The sequence below is a fragment of the Pteronotus mesoamericanus genome, unplaced genomic scaffold (genome assembly GCF_021234165.1).
Source record: "Pteronotus mesoamericanus isolate MK-2021 breed Mesoamerican mustached bat unplaced genomic scaffold, CSHL_Meso_final scaffold_85, whole genome shotgun sequence".
Classification (NCBI taxonomy): domain Eukaryota; kingdom Metazoa; phylum Chordata; class Mammalia; order Chiroptera; family Mormoopidae; genus Pteronotus; species Pteronotus mesoamericanus.
Window position 1 is genome coordinate 18,066,395 of NW_026555329.1, and position 16,477 is coordinate 18,082,871.

The window sequence follows — 16,477 nt, forward strand, 5'->3', positions numbered from 1 at the left end:
CCAGCCAGAAAGAGTCCCGCACACAGGGGAGCTGAGAACGGGGTGAACAACCTGCTCCCCCAGTCTTCAGTGCGCCGCATGAAGGACCTGCTTTGGTTTCAGCACACCCAGATATCAGCAAACTTAAGACATACAGAGACAGGAACACACAGAAGGGCAGAGGCTACCAATATCAGCCACATAGCAGGAGTAACCATGGTTCCCAGTGACCCATTCTGCAGAGGATCCCAGCAGCTTTTGCCACCGAAGAAACCACTGGCCAGCACAGCTGCATGGACCCCTACATGTTTCAGTTTTTTGTCTGCATTCACTAATACCAGCTACTTGAGTCTGTCCCCACTCCCTACTCTTACCCTCCCCCACCCTGCTCTCATTGTTGCCCAAGTCCTGTACTGGCAGCCAGTCCCGGCCTCTGGGGCTGCTTGAGTGTAAAATGCTCCCACACACCCATGGCTGACCACTGCTGCTGGGGCGCATGCTCAGGGCTAGCCCCTCCAGCTGTGTACCTACATGCCGCTGATCTGGAGCTGGTCATGAGCCTCCACTGTCATGGACATGCCTGTGGTGATATGCCACGGCCACCACAATACACGCTGGCAGCTGAGGTTCCCACTGCTGTGTGTGGTCAGCCACCGGCAGTTGACCTACCTCCTATCTCCTGTTACTGGCCTGCGCTGCTGGGCTTGTTTACAACTATACCCTCCAGCGGCACACCTGTACCCTGTGAACCCGACTCCAGTCACTTGGCCTCCACTCTTGTGCACGCATCCATGGTGAGACCCTCCAACCACAAAAATGCATGCCAGTATCCCCAGCTGGCTCTGGCCCGTGCATGCTGGCCCTGGCCCCCACCACTGTGTGGGTGTGCCTACCACCAGCTCAAGCCACCACCATTTCCTGACCTGGGCGCTGGAGGTGCCACTAAGGATCCTAACAGCCTTTGCAGCTTCCATGGAACCCCCACCACATTCACCAAGGACTGTGCAGTTGTTGATGCTGTGGACTCCAGAGGCCTGAGACAACAAGACATCCTTCCCCTGTAGACCCAGAGCCACTGCATGCCCCACACTTGGTGCCCTGCATACTAGACCACAGTTACAGCATGGTTTAGGGGGCTTCCAGCTGCAAATGATGGTCTTTCTTTATCAAAGTGGGTTCATAAGGTCTAGAAGAGGCGATTGCTTCTTCAAGTGTACACATACTTCTACAAGGCTATTTCTCTGACCACAAGAATCAGAGGAATATGAAATCACCAAAGGAGCACAGTAAATTTCCAGTAACTGACTCCAAAAAGATGGAGATGTATGAATTGACTGATAACAAATTCAAAATAATTTTTCTAAAGCTGCACAGAGAGCTGCAAGAGAACATAGATAAACAATTATACAAAATCAGAAAAACAATACAAGAACAACATAAGAAATTTAACAAAAAGAAAAAAAAAACATTAAAAGAGACCAGACAGATATTTTGGAGCTGAAGAATACATACCAAAACTTACGGGATGCAGGAAAAAGAGGTGATAACAAGAAAGTTTATAATAATGAATGCCTACATTATAAAATATGTTTTAAAAAATCAACCTAACTTTATACGTCAAGAAACTAAAAAAGGAAGAACAAACTGAACCCAAAGTTAGCATAAGGAAGAAAATAACATAAAGATCAGAGCAGAAGCTAATGAAACAGTGGCCAGGAAAACAATAGAAATAGGAAAAAAATAGAAAAGTAAAAATTAATAGTTTTTTTAAGGTAAACATAATTGACCTACCTTTAAAAAGAGAGAGAGAAAGAGCATTCAAATAAAATTAGAAACATGAGACAAGATGTTACAACTGATACCACAGAAATACAAAAGATTATAAGAGATTACTATGAACAATTATATGCCAACAAATTGTGAATGCTAGAAGAAACAGATAAATCCCTAGAAACATACAAACTATAAGACTAAACCATGAAGAAAGAAAAAATCTGAATAGACCAATAACAAGTAAGGAAACTGAATCGGTAATAAAAAATCTCCCAACACAGCAAAGCCCAGGACAGTTGGCTCTAGAATTTGTTAAATTTCAGCAAACATTGAAAGAAGAATTAATGCCAATTCATCTCAAACTCTTCCCAAAAAAAAAAAAAAAAAAACCAATAGGAGAGAACACTTCAAACTTACTTTACCAGGTCAGCATTACCTTGATACCAAAGCGAGATGACAATGCTACAAGAAAAGAAAACTACCGAAACTTTGATCAGTATAGAGGCAAAAATTTTCAACAAAATACTAGCAAACCAAATTCAACAATATATTTAAAGAATCATGCAACATGATCAAGATTTATCCTTTGATGCAAGGATGGTTCAACATACACGAATCAATAAATGTGATATACCACATTAACAGAATAAAAGACAAAAAATCATATGATCATCTCAATAGATGCCTTGATAAAATTCAACATTTTTTCATGATAAAAACTCAACAAATTGGGTATAGAAGGAACATCCTCGATATAATGAAGCCATATAGGACAAGCCCACAGCAGACATCATACCCAACAATGAAAGGCTGAAAGCTTTCCCTCTGAAATCAGGAACAAGACAAGGGTGCTTACTCTCACCACGCCTATTCAATAGTACTGAAGTCCCACCAGAGCAATTGGGAGGTGGGGCAGAAGAAATAAAATGCAACCAAATCAGGAAGGAAGAAGTAAGATTCTCTCTGTTTGCTTATGATATTATCTTGTATGTAGAAAATTCTAAATACTCTACCAAAAGAAAATGTTGGAACTAATAAATGAATTTAGTGAAGTTGTGTGATACAAAATCAATATATGAAAATCAGTTACACTTCTATACACTAACAATGAATTCTCTGAATTAGATAAAGAAAACAATTCTACTTATAATAGCATCAAAAACAATAAAATACTTAGGAATAAATTTAACTGAGGAAGTGAAAAGTCTATACACCAAAAACTATAAGACACTGATGAAAGAAATTGAACAAGACACAAATAAGTGAACAGGTATCTTGTGCTCATGGATTTGAAGAGTTAAATCAAAAACATCCATCAAGTCAACTTCTTTTAACTTCAATTATTAAATAACCATCTCCCTGTGCCATTTCTTTTACCCACAGCCCCTCAAAACAAGACAAGCCAATAAATTTGATTTTGGCATGAAATTCTGTTCCTTGCCATAATCAAGCTATGTGAGGCTGTAGTAAACCACTAAGGTCTGGGTAAATGGAAAACCTAGATGTAAAGATCTGGTAAAATCTGCATAGCTAGCACTCAATAGGAAAAGAAGGTAGCAACTGTTCCCCCAAGCCTCGTCCCCCCCAGAGATGAATAGTTTAAGAACCCAATTTAAATATTTTTGTTTCCTTGATTTTCATGCTCCTGACCTCAGGCAAAAAGCCTTCTCTGGTAACACTGGCAAGATTATTTCTCAGGTTGCTTTCATTGTAGCCACATACACAGCTCAACTTTTTCTATGGTTTTATGACCTGATAACACATATACAGCTTAAGTTACCATTTCCACAAATACTAAGGTAAAAAAACACAAATTTTTCTTACAACTCTTTTTCTGACGGGATCCCAACTTAGAAACTGTTCTGACAAAAAGAGTTAACTTCTCCTCAGCCCTAACCAGCACAGGCAAATTTACCAAGTATCCAAGTTTGTCACGGGTCAGTTCCCTCTCCTTTCGGGTACTCACCCCAGGTGTCCAGTGCCCTGGAGGAGACCTGAGATGGCTCAGGGAGCACATCCAATAGGAGTGGTTGCCATCCTTCTGAGTCTCCTGATCCCATGCCTCAAAGTGCATCAGTTCTGTGGATTAAAACCCTGCTTCTCCTTAGTTAACTAGAGTGATTCCTCGTTGTTACTTGTTAACTAGCTGAGGTTCCCCTTATTAGATAAAGTAATATTTTAACTGAAATTAATTACAGTATCTTTTTTGCACACAGAAATGTTAATGACCAGAACTTCAAGCTCTTGCTGCAGTGCCTGTGCCATGTTTAATCTGGGGCATCTGCTTGGGCTCCTGACGGAGCTGCCCAGACAGTGAGTGGCGCATGGCTCTCTGAACTTGGAATCGCCTTGAGTGGGTATTAGAAAGAGCCGATTCTTGTGTCTACCCTAGGCCTTCAGAACCTGAGTCTGCATGGTTGGGAACTCAGGAATCTGGATTTCACAATTTTCCTAGATGATTTTTTTTTTTTTTTTTTTTTTTTTTGGTGATGGAGATGGAGATGAAGAATCTCTGGTGTTAAAAAAAAGAGCCCTGCATTTAGAGTCAGCAGGTCTGAATTTTAATCTCTTGTCCGCCATGTACATGTCATTGATGTTACTTGTTTTGTGACTTAGTTCCTTCACTAATGCAGATAATAATACTTGCCTTGCCCGCCTTACAAGGTGGTCTCATGAGGCTCAAGTGAGTTAGAGCCCTAAAACTGCTGTATATACTGCAGGGCTGGGACTAGGGTGAGGGAGGGGAGCACTTGCCTCAGGACACAAAATTGAAAGGGACACAGAAAAACTTGGAAATGAAAAAAATATGTTAATACAATATTTAAAAAAAAAGAATACAAAAAATCCTAAATGAACAAAACATCAAAATTTTCAATAAAGATGGGATCAGTATCACTAAATTTTCCTTCAGCCTCTAGCACTAATGCGGTAGAGCAACAACATGGTTGCTGATCCTGCTTTTATTTAAAATTTTGATGTTTTGTTCTTCCAGGGGGTTTTGTATTAATTTTGATTTTTTAAAAATACTCCATCAAGGTATTATTTTTCTCGACTACTTGATCACTGTATGGAGCCGGTATACATTTTGTGCCTGAGGCAAGTACCTCGAAGACCTCACCCACTTCACCGAGGCCAGGCCCTCAAAGCTGGAATGAGCTGTGCAAACACGGGTTATCATTTTTATCTGACTTTGACTCTCAAATACTGGGATGCACATGTCAAAATATGCCTGCTGGCACTTTGGCTAAATTCTGACTGCTGAATGGTGAGAACAAGGTCCCCAAAAGCAGAAGGCCGGTGCGCCCTCAGTGCTTTCCAGGGGCTTCCCTCCCCAGCGGCACGGAGAGGAACTTCTGTGGGGTGCCAGGTGTGAGAACCAGTCCAACTCGAGTGACTGGAAAATCTGCCCTTGTTTTAGGAAGAACTCCTGCAGCACCCGCACAGCCTTTCCAAGGAAGTTTGGATTTGCAAGTCACCTCATCCATAGTTTTTATTTTAGAGGCTGTTAGTATATTCCATATTTTGCTGTGTATAATGCGTACTTTGTTGCCCAAATTTTTGAGGGAAAAATAAAGATGCACATCATACATGGGTAGTACTAATTCAGTATCTATATAAATGTTTTTAATTCTTTTATTTATGCTCATGCATTACAAGTGTAACTCTAGAAAGCAAGAACAATATATGCAAAATAATACCTTGGAATACAATAACTGCTTTTGTGTCTAAGTATAAATAAATAATTAATTAAATTTAAAAATTTAAGTGGGAGATATTTTCCTGAAAGTTTGGGCTGAAAACATGGATGCATATTATAAATGGCAAAATGTGGTACTAAGGGCTCTGTTAGATGCAAGAATAAGGGACACCTGGCCTGGATAGCTGGTGATCAAGGGCGGGAATGATAAATAAGGCGCCTGGAGGTGATGGAGAGGGTTCCATGCTCTACTGAGCAGAAAGATGCCCCCTCCTCTTCATGTGGCTGCTGTTTCCCCCCTCACTCAAGATGGCAGTTGAAAATCTGATGAAAAGGCACAGGTCAAGGTGGTAGTCAGAGGCCTACTGTTTCCCCCGCTGCCAGGCTGAGGGGTCTGGGACAGTGCCTTTAAGTTCCCGTATGGAACCGTGCTATTTGTGCAGTGTCTGCTCTTTAGAGAGAAAGAGGAGCAGGGTGGGGGGGCAAGGATGACAGAAAAAGGGAGAAGACCCTGCGTGAGGAACCTGGCTGGGCAGCCCAGAGAACTCAGGGACCATCTGGCCTTTGCAAAGCAGCTGATGTGCTTGGAGACGCCCAACTCCACAGCCGCAACTGAGGAAATGTGGATCTTTGAGTGAGTTGGTAGCAGCCCCAGAAGGAAGGGAAGATAGAAGAAAAATTAAACTCTTCAATTCTTTCACACCAGATACTATAACTAAGGACAAACAATATTATGACATTGGTAACTTTGACCTCTCAGTCTGATATTTTCCTTCCTCTCAATGCTTTCTTGGTCCATATGTAATGATATTTTTAGGGTAAAATATTATGTAATTTGTCCCACATCTGAAAAACCTACATGGGTGTGGTAGGCTGAACAATGCTGCTTTCCAAATATTCACATCCTAATCCGAGAAACTGACTATGTTACCTTCCAAGGCCAAAGGATTTTGTACATGTGATTAAGAATATGAAGATGGGTAAATCTTTAGTTTCTTGATTAGTTACTTCCTCTACTATTCCTTTGTTCCTCTTTTCCCTTTTGATTGCACTTTTTTTGTCTGAAGATTTACCCTTTCCTACCACCTTTTTGGTTTGTTTTTCGGGGGGCCATGTTTCCACTTTTGCAGGAACATCTTCAGACAAATTTAAAAATAAAAGATTTTGCTTATTTATTTTTAGAGAGATGGGAAGGGAGGGAGAAAGAGAGAGAGAGAAATATCAATAGAGAAAGAAACATTGACCGTTGCCTCTAGTACGTGCCCCAACTTGGGACCGAACCCACAACCCACGCATGTGCACTGACTGGAATTGAACCAGCAACCTTTCATCTTCTGGGACAATGTCCAACCAACTGAGCCACACTGGTCAGGGCCAGCTGACCAACTTGCTGATCTCATCTTGGGCTCCCCGTCTGCTGCCCCTTTGGGCATCTTGGCAGCGGGCAGGGCACAGGCCAAGTTTATGCGGGCCTCAGGCACACGAGGGCCATCGCGATGCTGGGTGGCCTGGCCTATGAAGCCCCCCTCGCCATCGCACGGGTCTTTATGAGCAAGAGGAAGAAGGATCAGAGTGAGCAGGAGGACCTGTGAAAGCAAAAGCATGCCAGAGAGATGTGCTGAAGCGGGCTCTGGAAGCTAAAAATGGCAAGAAAATGATTTCTGCCCTGAAGTCTTGTGAAGGAACGCAGCCCAAGGACACTTCTGATGTCCAGCTCTGTGAGAGAACAAATTTACACTGCATTAAGCCACTGGTTTGTGGTAATTTGTTGCAGTAGCGCTTGGAAACTAATACAGTGGGTAATTGTTTAATACAGATCATTTTGATTTTTTAAAATTGTACCTAGAGTTCAGCAAGCATTTATCTTGCCTTGGTAATAATTAGGTAACGAACGTTCAAAGCTGACAAAACATTTCTTTTCCTTTGTACTTGGAGGACCTCAAAGCTTGCTCGAGCTGAACAGGCACAGTGCACAGGCCTGGCACTTGGGCAGCACCCAGAACAATGTTATATGCAATTAAGCACTTAATACACAGTTTTTGTTAGTCTTAATAGGAATGACAACTGATCATGAATCAACTGATCTTTGACACAGGAGCAAAGGCCACAAAAAGGAGCAAAGATAACCTTTTCAACAAATGGTGCTGAGACAACTGGACAGCCATATGCAAATAAGAAAATGAATCTATACATATACCTTATGCCCTTCACAGAAATTAATTTAAAATGGATCACAGACCTAAATATAAAATAGAAAAATATAAAGCTCCTAGAAGATAACAGGGGGAAATTTAGATGACCTAGGGTTTGATGACAACTTTTTAGATACAGCACGGAAGATATAATCCATGAAACAAAATTGATAATCTGGACTTTATTTAAAATTAAAACATTTTATTCTCAAAATGACAATGTCAAGAGAATGAGCAGACAAGTCACAGACTGGGAGAAAAATATTTGCTGAAGGCATATCTAATGTTATCCAAAGTACACAAAGAACTATTGAAACTCAACAATAAAAAATAAAAAATAGCTTAAAAAATGGGCCAAAGACCTTAACAGGTACCTTCACAAAGTAGATGCACAAACAGCAAATAACATGAAAAGATGTTCCACATCATTTGTCATTAGGGAAATGTGAATTAAAACAACAATGAGCTACCACTACACACCTATTAGAATGGCTGATATCTAATCACTGACAACAGCCAATGTTGGTGAGGGTGTGGAGCAACAGGAAATTTCATTCATTGGTGGTGAGAATGCCAAATGGTACAGTTGCTTTAAAGATAGATTGGCAGTATCTTACAAAACTAAACATACTCTTAGCAGAGGGTCCAGCAATCATGCCCTTGGTATTTATCCAAAAGGGGTTGAAAACTATTATGTTCACACAAAAACCTGCACAAAGATGTTTGTAGCAGCTTTATTCATAATTGCCAAAACTTGGAGAAGTAGAGGAGTCCTTCAGTAGAGAAGTGGACAAACTAGTACATTCAGAAAGTGGAATATTATTCAATGCTAAAAAGAAATGAGCTACCAAGCCATGGAAAGACATGGAAAAAACTTAAATGCATATTACTAGGTGAAAAAGCCAACCTGAAAAGACTATATACTGTATGATTCCAAACACATTACATTCTGGAAAAGGCCAAACTATGAAGACAATAAAAAGTTCAGTGGTTGCCAGAAGTTGGCAAGTAGAGAGCTAAACAGGCAGAGCACAGAGAATTTTTAGGGCAGTGAAACACTCTGTATGATACCATCATGATGGATACATGTCATTATATGTTTGTCTAAACCCAAGGAATGTACACCACCACAAAAGAAGCCCAATGTAAACTATAGAATTTGAGTAATTATGTGTCAGTGTAGATTCATTGATTATAACAAACATTCCATTCTAGTGGGGCATATTGGTAATGCAGGAGGTTGTTCATGTTTAGCAGGGGTTATAGAAAATCTCTGTACCTAATGCTAAAAGTTGCTGTGAATGCAAAACTATACTACAGTCTTTATTTTTTTTAAAAAAGTTGGGGAGTATATAGGATTGTCCTCATGGGGTTATTGATCAAGCAAAATAATGCATATTCAAATACCAAATTTAAATAAAATTTCAAATTCACATTTCAAGGTAAAATTTCAAATGAAATAATAATTATAATGTAGTCCATGATATCCCCCAGAAAATAGTAGTTCCTCATACTAGCACAGGAAAATTGGCAAAGCCATAACATCCTTTCTAGCAGTGTCTATGATCGTATTATCCCTACAAGGACCAACTTTACACTGTAAATGTGTGCGGAGGATAAGTGGATCATTTGACAGGACAGGCTAGTACATCCCAATGGTCTATCAATTCTCCTTTCTCAGAGTTTAGCCTTCAGTCATCTCTTCACTGAGAACAAAGCCAGGCAGCTTGTTTACTAGCTAGCCTTCATGAGGACAGAAACTGACTCACACTTCTTTCAGTGTCCTCTGCTGCACTTAACAATGTTCTTTAAATATACTTCTAAATTTTTATTTATTTCATTGCTTTGATTGGTTCCTTGGGTTTAGTTTTTGCTGTAGACACCGCCATGAGAACATATGACCCTCCCTCCAACTCTGAGGGTGTGAACTCCCAGGACTGGGCAACATGTGCCCTTATCGTGTTTAAAGAACGCAAAAGTTATGCTAACTTCTGTTTTAGCAACAAAGCACAATACAAGACTGTACTTAAGGCATATTCTCATATGTGAAAACAAGGTATAGAAAATAATGGGAAGAAAATGTTCCTCAATGTTAGGAGTAGGCTCTCCTGGAGTGTCTGATTATAGTTGATATATAGAGAACCTTCTTTAGATGTAAGCAAGAGGATTTGTAGAGTGGTCCATACACCACAATCGCACACAAACAAAGTTATTAAAAACACATGGGTGCCTCCGTCCCTCAGGATCTGTTCCTCAGAGCTGGCACAGCACAGCCCGTAACTCTTCACCTTCACGACCGCACTGCTCAGGCCCCAGGGAAATGAATTTCCACATCTCCTGCCCTATATCCCCGAAAGAAAAGGAGAAGGATCCTGGGCTACGATGATGCTATTGCCCCAGAATGCTTGGGGAATATGAGAGGAAGAGTGCTGGCTTAAGAGAAGAGTCAAACTTGTCAAGTTCTTCCTCTAAGGTGATGGGAATGCAATAGCTTCTTTCATAACCAAGTATCATTTCTCAGTAATGCCAACAATCCTTTTTCTTGCTTTTTGTTCTGATACCTCATTCCCATGGCATTTAATTAGCACAATATTTCACAAAAGTTGCGAATGATAGCCTAAGTACATTTTGAATTTTAACTTTCCAGATTATTGGTACTGATTCTTTTTTCAATTGAGGTAACATTGGTTTAAAACATGATGTAAGTTTCAGGTGTACAACATTATAATTAGATATCTAATTATAGTACTATCTACATAGTAAACACTATAGCATGCTCACTACCAAAAGCCTAGTTTCCATCCCCAACCAAACTATCGATCCCCCCTTTACCCATTTTACCCTGCCCCAGTCCTCTACCCCTGAGGCAATCACCAATCTGCTGTCTGTATCTACGAGTCTATTTCTGTCTTGTTTTGCTTTATTTGTTTTGTTGTTTAGATTCCACATGTAAGTGAAACCATATGGTATTTGTCTTCCTCTGTCTGATTTCTTTCACTTAGCATAATACCCTCAATGTCCATCTATGTCATCGCAAAGGACAATATCTCACCTTTTCTATGGCTGAGTAGTATTTCATTGCATATATGAACCATAGTTTCTTTATCCATTCATCTGACAACGGACACTTAGGTTGTTTCCCTATCTTGGCTACTGTAAATAATGCTTAAATGGACATAGGGATGCATATATCTTTTCTAGTTAATGTTTTTATATTTTTCAGATAAATATGGTAATAATTCTTTATATTGGCAACAAAATGAATGTAGAATGTTTAAAATGTGAATGGTTTTATCTTTAAAAAATAATAAATAAAATTAAATTAAAATGTTAATGTACAAACATTTGGGCATCTATTATAATTTGTAAGTTTTGAATATTTTAAAATAAAACCTTTAGAAATATATGACTTTTATATTTCATTTTTTAATTTATATGTTCTCATAATAATGTTTAACTTTTGTATACTTTTAATACAATTACAGTTTTCGAAACCCTTCAGATCATTACTGAGTCGAAAACAAATTATGTAAATATCTTGAATATAACAAGATTAATAATTTTGATGAAACAAAGGTGAGAAAAATTAATTTTATGAAACAAATACATAACCCACAAGTTATGTAAGTTTTTATCACACATTCAACTGATTGAATCGGCAGATGGGCCAGATGTGTGCAATAATAATTAAGTTTAGTAGACCGGTATTTTTGTCAGATCTCAGGCACATAAAAACTATAGCTTTACACATATCCTTTGTTGCTTTTTTTCCATTACGAGGGTATATCGTCAAGAAAAGAGGATAGTATATATTTTACTTACTAGTTTATAATGAAGAGCTAAAACTCCCTCTGACGTGCCAGCTGCAACCATCCCCTCGGGTCTCGGTTCATGAGTGCCCCTCCACTCTCCCATGCCAGACAAAAGACAGAAGGAGCCACAGGGGACGGTCCTCAGATGGGAGTACCCCTGTCCTCCTGCCAGAACAGGAAGAAGGCAGCCTTGAGAAAGTGTGGATTCACCTTGAAACCGTGGATTCACCAAAACAGACCCGACCCAGCTCCCCCTGATCCAGAGGGACAAGGCCAATTATGTCCTCAGACTGATGGTGAAAAAGAGTAACAGCAAGGTAAGGGCCTAGGGGAAACTGAGCCTCACAAATAATGTCTCTTGTGGTGAGCTTCCTTTATTCCCTCAGCCCTAACACTCAGGTATGTTTATGATAAAAAGTGCTTGAACTTGACAGACAGCTAAGAGCACCAATTGTCTCAAGAGCAGAGATTCCTTGGAAATTATAAGGTGCAAACACTGTCAAATGGCTGCCATTGTGTTGCACTGCAATCTCCAGCCATAAAGGCTGCCAAGACCAGCAGGCGCCAAGCTCCCAGCTGTTCCTCAAAAAACCATGCCCCAGGGCCCCTGAGGGCTCCCTGGACTAGTAGTGACAGAGGCCCAAGTGTTCAGGGAAATCTCCAGCTCTGGCCCTCGCATGGAGGAACTGCCCAGGAGGGATGCCGTGTGGTCCTGGTGGGGAACACGTGCCAGCCGGGCCTCACCGGCTTCCTACCTCTCCCTGCTGGAGCTTAGCTGCACAGCAAGCTCACTGTGGAAGGCAGGGTCGGCACACAGGTTGGTTGGTATCTTATTCTGGGACCGTGCTGCCTGGAAATGTCTCCCTGAAGAGAAATGGCGGATTTTCTGGACTCCCCAGGATTCTAGCCTTATGTAAAATGAGTGTGACCTGAGAGGATTCTGGTGTCAAGTGCCCAGACAGAATTTGCTCTGGGAGGCTGAGGACAGGGGTATGAGGCTGAGGACTGAACACTGCTCGTAGCCACTGAGGAATCACACTTGAGAAAGCCTGCTGTACTCTGGCGTGATGTACTATGTTCATATATTCATAAAATATCTGGGTTCTTGTAACATAATTGTTACAGTTATTCATCCCTACACTTATTTAACCAATACTCAATGAGAGTCAGGTGTGTGCCACTGGGTCAAGACACAGGGATGTGAATAATCACAATATTGTTGAGCCCTTTGATTTTTTTCTTTTTTTTAGAAATGTTATTCTCATCTACATGCACTAGTTAAGGTGCAATTCAGTTTGAAAGGGAAGGGAGGGCTTAAACAACCTTTCTGTGCCCCAGCCCATCGAGCCTATTAATTTCTCATTCTAAATTTAATACAGAAATGCGATCTGGCATTTTGTACATGTTGGGTTTGCATGGAATGTGTATTTGCTGAGTGTTGAGCACAATGCTCTCTCTACGTTCATTCTATCGAATGTATCGATTGTGTTGTTTGGTTCTTCTATCTACTTAGTAATGTTTTGTTTTGTTTTGTTTCCTTAATCTATCAGTTGCTGAAATAGGTGTATGTATGATGAATTTAACATCTCCTTTTCATTTTATAAAAATTTCCTTTCAATGAAAAGAGTCTATGTTTCTAAGTGTACACATATTTAGAATGCATAGAGCTTCCTAGTGAGTTACATCGTTAATCATTAGGTAGCAACTACCTCTAGTAATAATTTTTACCTTAAAGTCTATTGTGTCTGTAGTACGTATAATTACACCAGTTTACTCTTTAACAGTATGTGCCTGGTATATATAGCTTTTTCTATCTTTTAACTTCCAACATCTTTGGTGAAATGTCACTATGTTTGAGGTTTGCCTTTTGGAAAAGCATCACTGAACTGGATTTTTTTAAGTTCATTATGATAATTATTATCTTTTAACTAAGAGTCTAACCTATTTATGGTTACTGTGAATTGTGATAGAGTTAGACCGTCTTCCTGTTTGTTCCGTCTTATCATTGGATTTATTTGTCCTTTTCCTGATGTCATTTTCTCCTTTTCTGCCTGAATTTAAATTTTTCTTCATTTTAATTTTTCTCTTACTATGAAAATTATATATTCTATTCCTATCCTTTTACTGATTTTCATTAACTATTAACATAAATATTTAACTTAAGTCAATGTTAAAATATCTTTATGTTCTTTCAGAATACAAGATCTTTATAATGCTTCTATTCCTGATTACTACCATCCCACAGACAAATGATATATAATTGTTTTTTGTTACCTTATTTTTTTACCTCTACATGTTAAACATTTTTTATTACTTTATGTAGTTGATATCTATTTAAACTTATTGATATACTTGCATTTTCTTTGCTTTCCATTTCTTCTTACATTTCACATTTCAGGCTTTCCTTATGGCATCATTTTCTTTCCTGATTTATTTTTTCTAGAAGTTTCTTAGGTAAGATATTGGTAGTAAACTTCTTTTTTTTTTTTTTGGTTTCAAAAACTCTTTATTTAAATCTTGTCATGATAGATAATTTTACTGGTTATACAGTTATTTTCTTTTATTGTTTTTCTTTTTGAGTTTTTAAAAAAATATTTTATTGTTGTTCAGTTACAGTTGTCCCCTTTCCCCCCATTGCTCTCTCCCGCCCTGCCCACCACCCCTCACATTTAATCCCCCCCATTGTCCCTGGCCATGCGTCCATTATATACATGTCCCTTGACCCTTCCCCTTCTTTCCCCCATTATCTTCCTCCCCCCTCCCCTCTGGTCACTGTCGGTTTGTTCTTTATTTCCATATCTCTGGTTCTATTTTGCTTGCTTTTTTGTTCCACTTACAGGTAAGATCATGTGGTATTTGTCTGTCAACTCCTAGCTTATTTCACTTATCATAATACTCTCTAGCTCCATCCATGCTGTTGTGAAAGGTAGGAGTTCCTTCTTTCTTTTGCTGCATAGTATTCCATTGTGTGAATGTACCACAGCTTTTTGATCATTTACGGATGGCTGTTTCCAGCACTTGACTATTTTCTTCTTAAATGATAATTTTGACTTTCTTCTTAAAAGGTAATTTTACTTCCTTCCTGAAAGTAAATTTTCTTGAGTATACAATTATATTTTTTAAGAAATGTGCAGATAATATTCCATTCTCCTCTTGCCTTATGGCTGTTCTTGAGAAGTCCCTTTGGTGTAAGCAGTAGTAATAAGAAGGGTGAAAAAATAATAGCTAACACTGATAGTGATACAATACACCAAGGACTATTTTCAGCTATATTTATGTACACCGTGATTTAATCCCCGTGTCTGTACTACAAGGTAGCTCCTACCATTTCATAGATGGAGAAACTGAGGCAAACAGCTTAGTAGGTCTAGAGCTTAGATATGAACCCAGGCCACCCAGCTTCTGATCCACACTTCTAACCCTGACATGACGCAGCCGTTCTGGTTTATTTTTTTCTCTCGGCTTTTAAGATCTTCTTTTTGCCTTTGGTTTTCCACAGGCTCACTAAAATGTGTTTAAAAGTATAACATTATTTATAATGCTTAGCATTTATATAACCTCTATATTTTAAATGACCTGTTATTCCACTATTCTGGAAGATTCTCAGATGTCATCACTTCAGATATTGCCTCTCCACCTTCTGAAACACCCAGTAGACATATGTCAAAACTTCTTACTCAATGTCTTATAGTTTTCATATTTTTAATTTCTAAGACATGTAATGATAATCTTTTCAGTTGGAGTTTCTGTTTACAATTTTCCCTTCTTTTTTCCCCTGACCTAGTGTTTATTCCATTGTGTATCTAATTATTATATGTTTAGTTTCTAGAAATTTTATTTGGTTCTTTTTAAAATTTGGCTCGGTACTTTTTATAGTATTTGTGTGTGTTGGATCCTATTTATTTTTAGGAGTCTCTTTTATTTATTTAAATGTATTTCACACAATTGTTTCACATGTTTATTCAGTAACTTTAGTATCTGTGGCACTTATTGTTCCTGCTAACTTTTTAATCATGGCTTACACAGAAGCTGTTCACTTATTACAAATCTATAAAGTAGGGTTAAACAGGGGCGGGGGGTGCGTGTGTGTGTAGACACTGTTGGCAACATTTTAGAGATCCCAGACTTGGATCCATTTCTTCTTAGCACTTGGTTTACTAACCAATGTTTGACTGAACAGGCATACATAATTTTTAATTTGCAAATAAAGCTTTCATTCAGCAAACATTTGTAAGTGCTTGAGTTACAAAAATGACTAAAACACTTTTTTCCTTTAAGATGCTCACAGTGTACTATAAGAGAACATTTTAACTATTACATTGCAGTGTGATTAGAGCTATAATTAGGAAGTATATCTAGGACTGTGAGAATGGAGTTAAGTGAATAAAAAACTAGAGTAGATTGAGAAGGGGACACAGAAGTCTTCAGAGATCCTGAAGGCCACGTGAGTTGATGTAGGGATAGGGAGGGAAATCTGTACACACGGTATGAAAGAACAAAGCACACAGCACATTCTGGAAATGCAAACAGTTCTATGTGGTGTGGGCAAAAAGGAAAATGGGAGGCATTCCGGTAAAGAGTAGCCCTTGTGTAAAGAAGTAGAAACAGAAAAGCTTAAATTAGGCTGAAGAGATGGTGAGAAAAATCAGTTTGCCTGGAGAAGATGGTTTGGGGAGGGAAGTACAGTTAAAAGAATTTAGAAAGATAGATGGAAGATACCATACCACTTGATTATTGCAAAAAGAGAAATATGCAAAATCTCCTGGGCCACAGGTTTATTATTTAGACAAAAGTTAATGTGCATACAGATTCATCTTGGGTGACTGTAGATTCTAATTTAGGAGGGCTGGTAGGCCTAAGATTCCGTATCTCTGACAAGCTCTCAAGTGATGCTGATGCTCCTAATCCTCAGACCACACTTTGAGCAGTAAGTGTTTAGAATATTCCATGGTTTGTCCCAAGTCATTTTAAATGTGGACTCTAGTGTTGTCCTTCAAAACTCATACCATATTACTAATATTTTC